The sequence below is a fragment of the Miscanthus floridulus genome, chromosome 8 (genome assembly GCF_019320115.1).
Source record: "Miscanthus floridulus cultivar M001 chromosome 8, ASM1932011v1, whole genome shotgun sequence".
NCBI classification, from domain to species: domain Eukaryota; kingdom Viridiplantae; phylum Streptophyta; class Magnoliopsida; order Poales; family Poaceae; genus Miscanthus; species Miscanthus floridulus.
The window spans coordinates 182,096,974-182,105,792 of NC_089587.1; the positions used below are offsets into that span (position 1 = coordinate 182,096,974).

Consider the following 8,819-nt stretch of genomic DNA (forward strand, 5'->3'; position numbering starts at 1 on the left):
TGTAGCTACACTATAAGCACCTGATTAGTTCCAAGCCAATTTTTGTCATGCCAATTTTAGGGCAAGCCAAAATGTATTCACACCAATATTAGGGCAACCAATATTTTGGTAAGTCAACCAATATTGGCACTTGGTTTGCTACAAGAGAGAAAGATCTTGTTTTGCCAACTTTTGGAAGGTACTGCCAAAATTTTGGCACCAAACCAATTGACTGCCAAATTTCTTAAACTTGCCCATATTTTGGCTTGGCAAAAACTGGCTTGAGACCAATCAGGCCCTAAAACCACTAAAAAAAAGCTACACTATAAAAAATGTAGCTACACTGTAGCAAATAATTTTTAACTCTTCTCCTCATAAAAAAATTATCTCTAACATAAAAAATCAAAATAAACTACTAGCAACAACTACTACTTTTGGCTTTATTGGCTGTCTCCTCCACGCACTTAAGTAGCAAGCTACGCCAAACCTTTATTCTCTCTCTTCTTATTATTATTATTACTTTTCTAACATCATTACAAATAGATTCAAAGGCCCTCACTGTCACTGATCACAGCGAACGATGAGATTTTCCACTAGGTTTTCACACGATCAGCACAATCATAGCCAAAGACAAAAAATAAAAAAGTTACTGGGTCCATAGAACAAAGCACAGCTATTTGCTCCAAAGAGAGGCCAAATGTTCCCAAAATAACAGAGAGGCGGGACAGAATTTAGTTACGATGGAATAATAAGTAAAAATTCCATCTGCAATGCCTTAAAAAGAATTTATTAATGATGGCATAAATAAGCATTATGGTCTCTGCGTCAGCGATGCATATGGACGCTTATTGCAACGAAGTTTTAAACATATTGTAGTTCAACAATGCTAGCAAACAACACACCTCAGCGTTACACAAATGAAAAAAAAATTACTATTTACGTGAGGAATGCATGCATCTTAGGAAATTCCTGAGTTCCAAATAGATTGTAAAAAAAAACTGAATTGCATCTGTGAAATTCGTAGCTCTGAACCAATCGCAGAAAATGCAAGGGTGGCAAAGGGTAGAAATAACTTGCATTGTGTTCATGTTACCACCTAGCAGCATCAACTTCTTTCAGCCTAGAAAGAACGATGTGCAATACGAGTAAGATTAGAGAGACAGAGATGTTCTGCCCGCGTAGACCTTGTCTGGTTTTAAAATTTAAAGGATTAGGTTAGCTTGTGACCAAGGCATGTGGTTATTAAAAAACGAAAACGCCCCCTGTTTTGTCAGTTGTTTCGAGAAAAAAAAAAAGAGGAAATCTCGTGAAACTGACATTGACAGATCGTGTCCAGTCGCAGCCCAGCTCGATCGCTCAAGAATCTTGGCAGCCCAGTCAAACTGATAGGAACCGGGAAATATCAAAGAAATTTCCGGACCATTGACGTTGACCAACGCCTATTCTCGCTCTCGCATGGTTAGCTTAGCTGCATATATTGTACGGATCCTTTATGTTTTGCCGTGTTGTGTTGCCCACACGGCTAATCTATCTTGTCAGATTTAATTCTCCATTTGACTTGCTAATCCGGCTCACATAGTGATCGAGTAGCAACTGATTAGCTGAACAGATATTTGGCGGCCTCCGGTTGTCTTTAATTCTCCATTAGTTGTTGGAGAGGCAGAGCGGTGTGACATCGCAGGATGCAGAAACGCGTGGTGTTGGTGAGCGCGGCGGTGGCCGTGCTCGGCCTCGCCGCGGCCGCCTTGGGGTTCGTCGCCGAGAGCACCAAGTCCAAGGCAAGCTACGCACTCCATCTCCATCCGCCTCATCCCTGCTCTTCGAATTTGAGTTGTGCAGCGGGCTCACAGTTCGTACCCGGTTCGACTTCGATCCATCGATCGATCGGCCGCGCAGGTTTTCGTAGGCTTCGACGGGCAGCGCTGCGTGTACCGGCGCTCGGCTGCGGCGTCGCCGCGGCGCTGCTCGCGCTGACGGGGCTCGCCATCGCCACCGCGGCCAGCGGATGTCTCCGACGCGACGCGCCCGCGACCGGCCGCAGGCGCGCCGTCGCCGTCAAGCTGTCCACCATCGCCTGGTACGTACGCGCCTAGATCCAGCCACCGCATGCCGTGAACTCGCCGTTCTGCGCGCCGCCGCCGCCGCTCAATCGCGTGTTGCTAGACGTCTTGGTTGTGATTGGTCGTCATATATCCATGCCTCCTCGTCAGGGTGGTGGTGGCGGTGGCGGCGGTGATGTTCCTGTACGGCGCGGCGATGAACCGTGGCGGGACGCGGGACCTCTCGGCGAGCAGGCGGGACCGGCGCTACGGCCGCCGCTACTACTACGGCTGCACCGTGCTCAAGAGCGGCGTCTTCGCGACGGCGTCCGTCTTGTCCGCCGTCGCCACCGGGTGCGCCATCGCGGCCTACGTCTACTTCCAGCGGACGGACGAGCCGGCTCCGGGCCAGTTCGTCGCGCCGGGCGTCGCGATGGGACAGCCGCAGTGGGCGCAGCCGTATCCTCCGCCGCCCTACCCGCCGCCTATGGCTTACCCTGCTCCTCCCCAGTACGGGCACGGCGGCTACGGCCCCAAGCAACCTGCGGGCACAGCTTGAGCTGGATGCATCGTCAGTTCCGTTCCGTGGAGTTGCGCGGTGTCACCACCATTAGCGGCTGGTCATGGTTTCCACCTTTTGTGCTTTTCTTTTGTCCATGTACTAAGCATATCTTGCGCCTTGCTACGGAACTTTTCTTAAAAATAAAATCGTTTCATCTATGAGTTAGACCTACAAATTTTTTCATTGAGTCTTATCAAAATCAAAATTGAGCATGGCAATGAAAGAATTCAATAAGAAACTAATAAATAGATTCAATTATTAGAATGCCAGTCTGATTCAAGAAAAGGCGACTTTGAAAAAAAAATCATCTGGTAAAAGCCTACCAAAAGCATCTCCAAGAGTTTCCAACAATTTACATTGGTAATTCTATACTATTTCTAAATTATACTTACATCGGTAATTCTATACCATTTCTAAATTATACTAACCACTTCTATATATTATTTATCTCTAGTACATTTGCATCAAGAACCCTTTTATACTCTTTATTTTTTCCCACGCCCGTCCACCTTTAGATTGGTTGGTGGATAAGCACGTGGTTGACACGCGGATATATCCGTGCCATCAATCTATTTTTTCCAAGCGCGGAAAGATTGAGGTGGTATTGGGAACCGTTGGAGATGGGTTTTTTCATTCTTGCCAAAAAATCCTATATTGTGAGGTTTTATTAGAAACTCTTGGAGATGCTCTAAGTTGGTATTGTAAGAGTGTGTTTGGTTTGAGAGTGGAGAAAACTATTCCATGGCAGCGACATCATCTTTGCCTTGATGTCGCCGTTCGGAAACAAGTCTTTGTGTCGTCATGCCGAGGAAGTTGCTGACACCGATGTCACCCTCATTTTCAATAGAGCCACCATGGAGAAAACGTATCCATCGTGTCCCCTCGCCGTCGCCAGGGGAGGGGAGGAGGAGGAGGAGAAGATAAATCCCAGTACCAAAAAAACTTGCCATTGAAAGACCATAACCCTAAAGAACACGATCTACTAGAAAATTTATTAAAATGATGGATCCCCACTCCCTGTAGCTCCGATGAGACGCTGGAGGGGAAAGAGAGGAGGACCAGCGGTGGTGGAGGCGGGGGCGGGGCGGCTATCGCTTGGGCTTCAACGAAACTGACTCGAGTTGGCCTCACTTGGGCGGCCTGTTGCAGCTCATGTAGCTACACTATAGCAAAGATTTCTTTTTATATCTAATCTCGAGGTGAAGTAGAAGCTAGCAAAAACTACTACGTTCTAAATTATAAGATGTTTTTATCCTTTTCAGATATATGACTTTTGCAATATATTTAGATATGTATTATGTCTAGACACATAATAAAAACAACGTATCTATAAAAGACAAAACGCCTTCTCATTTGGAACTGAGAGTACTATTTTTTTTTTCTTACCGGCTACGACTCCTCGACGCACTGTAGTAGCAACTAGCAAGTGACGCCAAAGATACCATTCTTCTTCTTCTTTAGTAGTTGTAGTAGTAGTACTTTTCAACCTATTACAAACAGAGATATAAGGCCCTCACTGATCACAACGGACCATGAGCTTTTCCACTAGGTTTCACACGATCAGCATAGTCACTTAATCATAGAAAAAACGAAATAGACAAAAAAAAATACTGGATCCATACAACAAAGCACAGCTATTTTCTCCAAAAAGAGGCCAAATGTTCCCAAAGTGACAGAAGCTGGTAAGAAAGAATTCAGTAGCGATGGAATGAGCAAGCAATCCATCGGCAATGGCTTAAAAAGAATTTATTAACGATGGAATAAATAAGTTTTAAAAATATTGTATAGCAAACAACACACCTCACCATTACACCAATGAGAAAATTATGTTAGGAATGCATGCATCTTAAGAAATTCCTGAGATCTAAACAGATTGCAAAAATTTATGAAATGCATCTGTGAAATTCGTAGCTCTGAACCAATCGCAGAAAACAGCAAGGGTGGCAAAGGAAAGATATAACTTGCATTGTGTTCATGTTACCGCCTAGCAGCGTCAATTCTTTCAGGCTAGATGGAACGATGTGCAAGCTGTACGATGTAACACCCCAGGTGTTACGTAAGGCCTTTACCACTACTCATGCATTGTTAACTTGCTAATAATAAATCAGAGCAAGATTAGTGTAGAAAAGAATTTGAAAATAAGTTAAAACAGGGACAAATTATTAAATAGAATAATGTAGCATGTGAACCTAACTAAGCATGGGCTAAGTTAATTTTAACTAAAGATAAAAAATGCAACACATGCCATGATAACAATAAAGAGGTCAAACCCTTTTAAACTTGATTTTTTAGTAAAAAGGTAATTAAATAATGTTTAATGATCAAAGTGGAATGAGCCTTTAGCAACGATTGTAGCCCTATATGCCTGCTCGTGTCCTTGTGTGTTGGTTGGACCTTGTTGCCACTCTGTAAAACGTAAACACAGGTTTGGAAACACAGCCCCTGCGCGCGGTATCCGGCCGTTCGGGCCGCGGTCACCGCGCCCGAGTCGTCGCCGGCTGCCCCCGCGAGCAGCTGCGCCCGTGAGCCGCGCCGCAAACGAAGACGCCCTCGCTGACCGCGCCACTAACCCTTCTGGCCTGCTGCTGCGCCGTGCCGGGCAAAAAATTGTGTGAGGGCCACCTCTACGAGAACACAACGTGTGCAGATTGTTTGGCTGATATGTGAGATACCGTATCATTCTAACCGGACGAATGGTAAATCAGATGGTCCACACGTCAGCTGCACATCCACTGTGTTTTAGTGAGGACCATCCCTACCGAATTTTTTTTCCCGTGCTGCCACGCCCCGTCGACTGCATGCAGCGTGAGAGAGGGAGAGAGAGAGGACGGTGGTGCAGTGCATGCATGCTGCAGCATGCGAGACAGTTTGAGAGAAAGAGAGGGAGTACGCGGCACGCGTTTCTCGGGAAAAAATTCCATAGAACTGTATCCACCGTGTTCCTACGTACGTACTCCTACTATTGTAGAGTTAGGTTAGTATGTGAGCCAGGCATGTGGTTGTTAAAAACGAAAATGCCGGTGTTTCATTAGTTGTTTCAAAAAAAGGGCAATCTCATGAAAGTGAAACTGACAGTGACAGATCACGCCCGTCGTAGGCTCGCAGCCAAGCTCGACCGCTCAAGCATCTTGGCCATTGTCGCAACAGCCAGACAGGGTTTTCACCCAGATTCCTCATGCCTGCAGAGTAGTGCTGAATCTTTGAAAAATTTATTGGAAAATAATCATAGCTCCAAAAATTCTAAAATTTGTGTGTAGCATCTGTACATGTTCTAGTATGGTTCAAAAATTTGAAACATGAAATTTGAATAAATTTTTAATGTTCAAATATTCAGTCCATTAATTGATAAATACAATTTCCATGATTTTTGTAGGTCACTATATAATTCCAAAAATTATGAAATTTGTTTTGGTACACTAATTTGTCATGAGGAAGCTTACATAAAAATTTCAGGTCATTTGGAACAAGTTCATTTTTGGGCTTATTTCCAAATTAATTCAAAAATAAATAAAAGCAAGCCCTAAGTGTTTGATTAGTATTTGATCTTGTTTTAGTCATGTTTTGTGACTAGTAGGGTTTTAAGATCAGTTTGATCAAATCACATGTGTGGTTCTTGCCGGTAGAATTGCAAGTTGGTTTTGTTGGCTTGCAACTGTACCGTGTAAAACAGTCGTATTCGAAGTGTTGTTATATTTCATGTACCATGACGGCATCATGTTTACATTATCATCATGTTAAAGCATTTGTTATCGGTTCGTGTAGAATCTGAGAGTGAAACGATTCTAGTTCAGCAAGTTCTGAAAGAATCCATGGTTGTCACGGGATTCGATAATTGTGGTACTGATCCGGAACCCGAGATCATCAACGAAGGCAAGCCTCGGTTTATGCATTAAACCCTTACCTTGTTTACTTTGAAAAGTTTATCATCTATGTTACCTATTGCATTAAGTTGATTTATTCGAATGTTACCTACTTGATGCATTGCCTACCTTGTTAATTGTTTATCATCCTTGAAGATGATTTCATTTACAAAGGCGTAGAATGCTTAGTATGCTTTATGGTAGGTTTTCAAAGTAAAAGTTTCAATACAATCAAAGATGGCATACTGGCCAAAGAAAGAAAGAAAATAGAATGAACTAGAGACTAGTCGGGTGACTTACCTTGAATGTTGGGTAATGTTGCCGACTATGTTGCTTAAAGGCCACTCATTGTGGATCTTCTGAACGAGACACCTTGTAGTACTGGTCACATACTCCGGTAAGCCTACTTTGGCTAATCCGATACTAAGATGAATGCCCACGCACTGGGAGTGGAGAGATAGTGAGAGTAGCGTGTACCCTCGTGGCTGGAATGTGGCCAGATTTGAGGTGTGCTGTGCTCTTGGGTGGCGTGGAGACGGCTTAGTATAGGAGGATACGGTAGTGAGGTTGATATATGCAAGATTAAGTTCTACATATGTCGTGTGATAAGGAATCCCCAGCTGGGACTTGAATCAATTTAAATTGCCGGTGCTCCATGGATATGGAGACTCGATTCATTACAGAAGCAATGTAGGACTGGTGAATTACTAAAACTTGAGAAAAGGAATGGAATGAGAAGGCTTGAAATATGGGAAATGTACACTTAGTTTGAGATAATGAACTAAAAGGACTTAGGGGTAAAACTTGAAAATATGATAAGAATAGTAAGTTTTTGGCAAAGGACTTTCAATTCTGCTACATCCTTACCTTGCCCCAATCCCCTGCATCTCTAAAAGTCTTACACCCCTTTACGTTGGATTAGTCTTGTTGAGTACTTTTGTACTCAGGGTTTGTTAACCCTTGTTGCAGGTGAGTCGCATGCACAGACTTATTTTGGTCCCTGCTGCATGTCTGTGTTTGAAGTCAATGACGATGAGGAGTGATGAATGGCCTTTGGACAAGGCACTAGTTTGTATGATAAATAAAGTTAATGTGATATTATCCTGCTACTATGGTTGTATGACACTTATGGTATTGTAAGTTTGAAAACAACTGGTTTGTAAACTATATTATCTTAAGACTTCTGCTATCTTTTACTCTGATATATATATTTGAATAAACTGTTGTAATCTGCAATATCTGTGATTGGGATCCTATTTAAAAAGAGAATCGTGGATGATTTGGGTTTCCCGAGGACACCCGACAGACCTGTTAAGTTATTAGGAACTCGTGAACGCTATCCGAGGTCTGCTGAGACAACGATAGGTGCACGTGGGCCCGATTTCTTAGAAGGTTCTGCCACAGCTGGTATCAGAGCAGTTCCCATCTAAGATTATTGTAGGTTACTTTGGAAAATCTTCAAATTAATTTGGATCAAAGAAAGTAAACTTGATATTTTAGAGTTCAAATTTCTTTCTTCTTATCTTTGATCTAGTCTCAATCTTATCTTATTTAAAAGTTCATGGCGGATAATATGATTAGGTTTGTCCTATGTATTAAAAATCTAGTACTTATGATTATATAAATCTTTTGTACCCAGATTCGTAAGATCGATTCATGCATCATGCTTGAGCACCTTGCATAATAATTCTCCTTAATAATGGTTGGGTAAGTAATGTCAATCCCATTCTTGCTAACCTCCTTTATCCTCAAGCTATTCTTATAGTCCTACCCTAAATTCTATAGGCTATGGCAAAGACCAAGGTAACCACACGCAAGTCCATCGGACCTCATGGAGTCCCTCGTCACTAGATGTCACCGCGAAACCATGAGCTTGGTGAAGGAAGTTCCAAGAACCTAGGAGATGAAGGATCTTCAAGCAACCCCGCCAACATCGAGAACCTTACCAAGGAGCTCAACACTCTTCGTCGAGCTCATGCCAAAGATCAAGAGGAGCTGGCAGAAATATAAAGGGGTATCACCATGACCATGGAGCTACGGAATGAAGCCTGGACATGAGAGGATGCGGCCAATGAACGCGTCCATGAGTTGGAGTTCTATGTAGAAGACCTAGAGATGGACAATGCCATTCTTCATGAGAATGTCCACATGCTGTATGCTCAACTTCATCCTCCTCATGGGGATGGTGAAGTTACAGATGAAGAAATGATTGTAGATCCAGGAGAAGTCGAGAATGAAGAAGAGGAGGATCCTGAGGAGTTAGTGTACTTCTCAGATGAAGATGAGGTTTTGTCCGATATGGGCACGGATGCTGAAGACTAAGAGATCGGAGTAGTAATAGTTCCTTTACTGTTTTCCTAGTAAACCAGGGTTGTCTTG

General features: G+C 43.2%; 1 pseudogene; it reads left to right on the plus strand.

Moving 5' to 3' along the window:
* Positions 1–1,513: 1,513 nt before the first annotated feature.
* LOC136477668 (uncharacterized) lies at positions 1,514–2,762 on the plus strand (annotated as a pseudogene).
* Positions 2,763–8,819: the final 6,057 nt, after the last annotated feature.